Genomic DNA, 7,828 nt, shown 5'->3' with positions numbered 1-7,828 from the left:
GAGGCCTCGTGTCCTCCCCGGACTGCTACTTATTTTTCTAGTTTTCTAAATATTCCAAAACGGAGAAATATTGCATTAAAAATTGTTTTGGAGTCGGTTTATTTACCGTACCACATACCTATTCCTTTTCGGAGGCTGGAACGTTCTAGAAAGTGTCCCTTATGTATTCCTCCGGGGTTACGGTTTCAATAATATTGATTTCAACATTTATAGGATTACCTGAAATATAGTGTTTAATCCTTTGACCGTTTACCACCTTCAGATTTGTGCCTGCGAAGTTGTTGATTTTTATGGCACCGGAATGATAGACCTCCTCGATAACGTAGGGACCTTCCCATTTAGAGAGAAGTTTTCCTGCAAAAAATCTTAAACGAGAGTTGTATAGCAATACATAATCACTTACATTAAACTCACGCTTTTGTATCCTTTTGTCATGCCATCTTTTAACCTTTTCTTTAAAGAACTTGGCATTTTCATAAGCGTGGGTTCTCCATTCATCAAGTGAGCTAATATCAAATAACCTCTTCTCACTGGCAAGTTTGAAATCATAGTTGAGCTCTTTAATAGCCCAATATGCCTTATGTTCTAGTTCGAGAGGTAAGTGACAAGCTTTTCCATAAACCATTTTATACTGAGACATACCCATAGGATTTTTATATGCAGTTCTATAGGCCCATAATGCATCATCAAGTTTCTTGGACCAATTCTTTCTAGACCTATTGACAGTCTTTTGCAAAATTAATTTGATCTCTCTATTGCTCAATTCTACTTGACCACTAGACTGCGGGTGATATGGAGATGCAATTCTATGATTAACGTCATATTTAGCAAGCATCTTACGGAAAGCACCATGAATAAAGTGTGAACCACCATCAGTCATTAAATATCTAGGGACTCCAAACCTCGGAAAAATAACTTCCTTAAGCATTTTAATAGAAGTGTTATGATCAGCACTACTAGCTGGAATAGCTTCTACCCACTTAGTAACGTAATCAACATCAACTAAAATATGAGTATATCTATTAGAGGCAGGAAAAGGTCCCATATAATCAAAGCCCCAAACATCAAATGGTTCAATAAAAAGTGAATAATACATAGGCATTTCTTGACGTCTACTAATATTACCAATTCTTTGACATTCGTCGCAGGACAAAACAAACTTATGGGCATCCTTGAAGAGAGTAGGCCAATAAAAGCCGGATTGCAATACCTTATGTGCAGTTCTATCTCCAGCGTGGTGTCCTCCATAAGCTTCGGAGTGACACTTGCGTAGGATCTGTTCCTGTTCATGCTCAGGTACACAACGTCTAATAACACCATCTACTCCTTTATAAAGATGTGGGTCATCCCAAAAGTAATGTCGCAAGTCATAGAAAACATTTTTCTTTTGTTGGTATGTGAAGCTAGGTGGTATAAATTTAGCAAAAATATAATTAGCATAATCAGCATACCATGGAGTGCTACTAGAAGCGCTTATGACATTTAATTGCTCATCAGGAAAGCTATCATCAATAGGTAGTGGGTCATCAAGAACATTATCCAACCTAGATAAGTTGTCTGCAACGGGGTTCTCAGCTCCTTTTCTATCAACAATATGTAAATCAAATTCTTGCAGCAGGAGAACCCATCTAATAAGTCTAGGTTTTGCATCTTTCTTTTCCATAAGATATTTAATAGCAGCATGATCTGTGTGAATAGTTACTTTAGAATCAACAATATAGGGTTTGAATTTATCACAAGAAAATACAACTGCTAAAAGTTCCTTTTCGGTAGTAGCATAATTTCTTTGAGCATTGTCTAGAGTCTTACTAGCATAATCGATAACACTTAATTTCTTATCAACTCTTTGCCCTAGAACAGCACCTACAGCATAATCACTAGCATCACACATAATTTCAAAGGGTAAATTCCAATCAGGTGGCTGAACAACAGGTGCAAAGACTAATGCTTTCTTAAGTATTTCAAATGCTTCTACACAATCATCATCAAAGACAAATGGTACATCTTTTTGTAATAAATTAGTCAGAGGTCGGGGAATTTTTGAGAAGTCCTTAATGAACCTCCTATAAAATCCGGCATGACCAAGGAAACTTCTTATACCTTTGATGTCCTTGGGACATGGCATCTTTTCAATAGCATCAACCTTGGCTCTATCAACTTCAATACCTCTTTCAGAAACTTTGTGCCCCAAGACAATACCTTCATTAACCATAAAGTGGCACTTTTCCCAATTCAAGACAAGATTAGTTTCTTCGCATCTCTGCAAAACTCGAGCAAGATTGCTCAAGCAATCATCAAAAGAGGAACCATAGACGGAAAAGTCGTCCATGAAAACCTCACAAATATTCTCGCAAAAGTCAGAGAATATAGCCATCATGCATCTTTGAAAGGTAGCAGGTGCATTACATAAACCGAAAGGCATACGTCTATAAGCAAAAATACCAAAAGGGCATGTAAAAGTAGTCTTTGATTGATCTTTAGCCGACACAGGTATTTGAGAAAACCGGAATAACCATCTAGAAAGCAATAATGTGTATGTTTGCATAATCTTTCTAGCATTTGATCAATAAAAGGTAAGGGGTAATGATCTTTCTTAGTAGCCTTATTTAATTTACGGAAATCAATTACCATCCTATAACCTATGATAATTCTTTGCAGAATCAATTCATCTTTATCATTAGGGACAACAGTAATACCTCCCTTCTTAGGGACACAATGGACAGGACTTACCCACTGACTATCAGCAACGGGATAAATTATACCTGCCTCCAGAAGCTTGAGTATTTCCTTTCTTACCACTTCTTTCATTTTAGGATTCAAATGTCGTTGAGGATCACAAACTGGTTTGGCATCAGCTTCCAAATTTATTTTATGTTGACAAAGAGTGGGACTGATGCCCTTAAGATCATCCAGAGTATATCCAATAGCGGAACGGTGCTTCTTCAGAGTTTTCAATAATCTTTCTTCTTCATGCTCTGAAAGGTTAGCGCTAATAATGACATGATATATTTTCTTTTCATCAAGATAAGCATATTTAAGATTACCGGGCAACGGTTTAAGCTCAAACACGGGATCACCCTTGGGTGGAGGAGGATCCCCTAGAATTTCAACAGGCAAATTGTGTTGCAGAATAGGTTCCTGTTTAAAGAATACTTCATCTATTGCCCTTCTTTCATTCATGAACATATCATTTTCATGGTCTAGCAAATAGTGTTCTAAAGGATCACTAGGAGGTACGGCAATAGAAGCAAGACCAATAATTTCGTCCTTACTAGGAAATTCTTCCTCACGATGTTGTTTTCTAAATTTAGAGAAATTAAACTCATGAACCATATCATCCAAGCCAATAGTAACAACATTCTTTTTGCAGTCTATCTTAGCATTAACAGTATTCAAGAAGGGTCTACCAAATATAATGGGACAAAAGCTATCTTGTGGAGAACCAAGAACAATAAAATCAGCGGGATATTTGGTTTTTCCACACAAGACTTCAACATCTCTAACAATTCCCATTGCAGAAATAGTATCTCTATTGGCAAGTTTAATTGTAACATCAATATCTTCTAACTCAGCAGGTGCAATATCATGCATAATTTCTTTGTATAAATCGATGGGTATAACACTAGCACTAGCACCCATATCACACAAGCCATGATAACAATGATCTCCTATTTTAACAGAAATAACAGGCACGCCTACCACATGTCTATGTTTATCTCTAGCACAAGGTTTAGCAATTCTAGCAGTTTCACCCTGGAATTGAATAACATGCCCATCAATATTATCAGACAAGAGATCTTTAACAATAGCAATATTAGGTTCTACTTTGACTTGCTCAGGAGGTGTATAGGTTCTAGTATTGCTTTTACGAACAATAGTTGAAGCTTTAGCATGATCCTTCATTCTAACAGGGAAAGGTGGTTTCTCAACATAAGAAGTAGGAACAATAGGATCATTATAAGTGACAATCTTTTCTTCAACTTTAATAGGTGCAGCTACTTTTACTTCTATGGGAGGATGATATTTAAACCACTTCTCCTTGGGGATATCAACATAAGTAGCAAAAGATTCACAAAAATAAGCTACTATCTCAGAGTTAAGTCCATATTTAGTGCTAAACTTACGGAAAATATCAGTATCCATAAAAGATTTAACACAATCAAACTTAGGTGTCATACCTGACTCCTTACCTTCGTCGAGGTCCCAATCTTCAGAGTTGTGTTTAATTCTATCCAATAAATTCCATCTAAATTCAATAGTCTTCATCATAAAAGAGCCAGCACAAGAAGTATCGAGCATGGTGCGATTGTTATCATAAAGCCGAGCATAAAAACTTTGCATAATCACTTCTCTTGCGAGCTCATGATTGGGGCATGAATATAACATTGATTTAAGCCTCAGCGATGCTTTCTCCTTCGCGAGGCCAAAAATTATATATATAACTGCGATCACAATGAACAAGATGCATAGGGTAATACTTTTGATGAAATTCCAATTTCAATCTTTTATAGTTCCATGATCACATATCATCACATAGCCTATACCATGTCAATGTGTCTCCCTTCAAAGATAAAGGGAAGGCCTTCTTCTTAACAACATCATCGGGTACACCTGCAAGCTTAAATAGTCCACAAACATCATCCACATAGCGTAGATGTTCATCATGATGCTTTGTTCCATCTCCTGTAAAAGTGTTAGCTAGCAGTTTTTCCATCATACCCGAAGGAATCTCAAAAGTATATTCATTTTCAATAGGTTCAGTAGGTTGACTAGGTTGAGGAGCAACTCTTTGCTCTACTGGACGGGGTGAAGATACCCCGAACAAGCCCCTCAGACAATTACTTTCCATGGTAACAAGTGACAGAAAATTTCAGCACACTAAATAAATTTTTCCTTACCAAATCCCACCTACCAACGGCGCTTCACTCCCCGGCAACGGCGCCAAAAAAGAGTCTTGATGACCCACAAGTATAGGGGATCTATCATAGTCCTTTTGATAAGTAAGAGTGTCGAACCCAACGAGGAGCAGAAGGAAATGATAAGCGGTTTTCAGCAAGGTATTCTCTGCAAGTACTGAAATAAGTGGTATCAGATAGTTTTGTGATAAGATAAATTGTAACGAGCAACAAGTAACAGAAGTAAATAAAGTGCAGAAAGGTGGCCCAATCCTTTTTGTAGCAAAGGACAAGCCTGGACAAACTCTTATAATAGAAAAGGCGCTCCCGAGGACACATGGGAATATCGTCAAGCTAGTTTTCATCACGCTCATATGATTCGCGTTCGGTACTTTGATAATTTGATATGTGGGTGGACCAGTGATTGGGTGCTGTTCTTACTTGAACAAGCATCCCACTTATGATTAACCTCTATTGCAAGCATCCGCAACTACAACAAAAGTATTAAGGTAAACCTAACCATAGCATGAAACATATGGATCCAAATCAGCCTCTTACGAAGCAACGCATAAACTAGGGTTTAAACTTCTGTCACTCTAGCAACCCATCATCTACTTATTACTTCCCAATGCCTTCCTCTAGGCCCAACTAATGGTGAAGTGTTATGTAGTCGACGTTTACATAACACCACTAGAGGCTAGACAACATACATCTTATCAAAATATCGAACGAATACCAAATTCACATGACTACTAATAGCTAGACTTCTCCCTTGTCCTCAGGAACAAACGTAACTACTCACAAAGCATATTCATGTTCATAATCAGAGGGGTAATAATGTGCATAAAGGATCTGAACATATGATCTTCCACCAAATAAACCAACTAGCATCAACTACAAGGAGTAATCAACCCTACTAGCAACCTACTAGCACCAATCCCGGACTTGGAGACAAGAATTAGATACAAGAGATGAACTAGGGTTTGGAGATGAGATGATGCTGGTGAAGATGTTGATAGAGATTGCCCTCTCCCGATGAGAGGAGCGTTGGTGATGATTTCCCCCTCCCGGAGGGAAGTGTCTCCGGCAGAACTGCTCTGCCAGAGCCCTAGATTGGTTCCACCAAGGTTCCGCCTCGTGGCGGCGGAGTCTCGTCTCGAAAGGTTGCCTTCTATTTTTTTCTCATCGAAAGACTTCATATAGGAGAAGATGGGCGTTGGAGAGCCACCAGGGGGCCCACGAGGTAGGGGGGCGCGCCCAGGAGGGAGGGCGCGCCCCCCACCCTCGTGAGCAGGGTGTGGGCCCCCTGGCCTTCATCTTTGGCGACTATTTTTCTTTATTTATTTTAAGATATTCCGTGGAGTTTCAGGACTTTTGGAGTTGCGCGGAATATGCCTCCAATATTAGCTCCTTTTTCAGCCCAGAATTACAGCTGCCGGCATTCTCCCTCTTCATGTAAACCTTGTAAAATAAGAGAGAATAGCCATAAGTATTGTGACATAACGTGAAATAACAGCCCATAATGCAATAAATATTATCATAAAAGCATGATACAAAATAGACGTATTAGATATTTTGTCACAAATTGCACCCTGATGGCTCTCTTGCTCGCTACAAGGCAAGATGGGTCTTCGCGGCTTCACCCAAACAAAGGGCATTGACTACCACGAGACTTTCAGTCTTGTCGTGAAACCGGCCACTATGCGAGTCGTCCTCAACATTGCTACGGTGCAGTCATGGCCTATTCATCAACCGGTGAAAAATGCCTTCTTGCATGGTGACCTCGGCGAGATAGTATATTGTTCTCAACCCGCAGGCTTTGTTGATCCTCTTCATCCCAACCATGTTTGTCTCCTCCACAAATCGCTATATGGACTAAAACATGCCCCTCTTACTTGGTTTCTTCGTTTCAAAAACTACATTCTCTCTTTAGAGTTTGTAGCCTCCAAATGTGACACTTCCCTGTTTGTCTACACGCATGGCTCCTGCATCGCATACTTACTCCTGTATGTGGACGATATCATCCTCACCACCAAAACCACTTCCACCCTCCACTCCATTATATCATCTCTCAAAGCCGAGTTTGCTACGTCTGACCTTGGTGATCTTCATCAATTTCTTGGCGTAAATGTCACTCGTAACACGTCGAGCCTGTTTCTCTCCAAACAGCAGTATGTTCTCGAGATCCTAGAGCATGCAAACATGTTGGCATGCAACACCATCAACACCCCGGTGGACACCAAGTCCAAATTATCCGCCTCTGATGGCGCTCTCCTCCCCAACCCCACGCACTACCGTAGCTTTACCGTCGCCCTTCAATATCTCACGTTGACACGTCCAGATATCTCTTATGCAGTCCAGCAAGCCTGCCTTTTTATGCATGCTCCTTGCACTTCTCACTTTCAGCTTGTTAAGCGCATATTGCGATACCTTAAGGGCGCTTCTCACTTCGGACTTCAGCTCTACACTTCGCCCTCTCATGACCTTGTTGCTTATTCGGATGCCGATTGGGCTGGCTGCTCGGATACACGCAAATCCACCTCGGAATTCTGCATATTTCTTGGATCCAACTTGATTTCTTGGTCCTTAAAACGCCAACATACCGTCTCTCGTTCGAGTGCTGAAGCCGAGTACCGTGCCGTTGCAAATTATGTTGCTGAAACTACATGGCTTCGTCAACTCCTTGTGGAGCTCCACCGACCACCTACTCATGCCACCGTGGTTTATTGCGATAACATCTGTGCCACGTATCTGTCGTCCAACCCTGTTCAGCATCAACGTACTAAGCATGTGGAAACAGACCTTCATTTTATCCGAGATCCAGTCGCCCTGGGTGATACCCGCGTCCTACATGTTCCCTCCGGGTCCAAATATGCAGACATCTTCACCAAGGGCCTGCCCTCTCTCATCTTCACGGATTTCTGCTCCAGTCT

Source organism: Triticum aestivum, chromosome 5B, assembly GCF_018294505.1.
Source record: "Triticum aestivum cultivar Chinese Spring chromosome 5B, IWGSC CS RefSeq v2.1, whole genome shotgun sequence".
NCBI classification, from domain to species: domain Eukaryota; kingdom Viridiplantae; phylum Streptophyta; class Magnoliopsida; order Poales; family Poaceae; genus Triticum; species Triticum aestivum.
The sequence above is the reverse complement of the archived record's forward strand: the minus strand, read 5'-3'. Positions refer to the sequence as shown.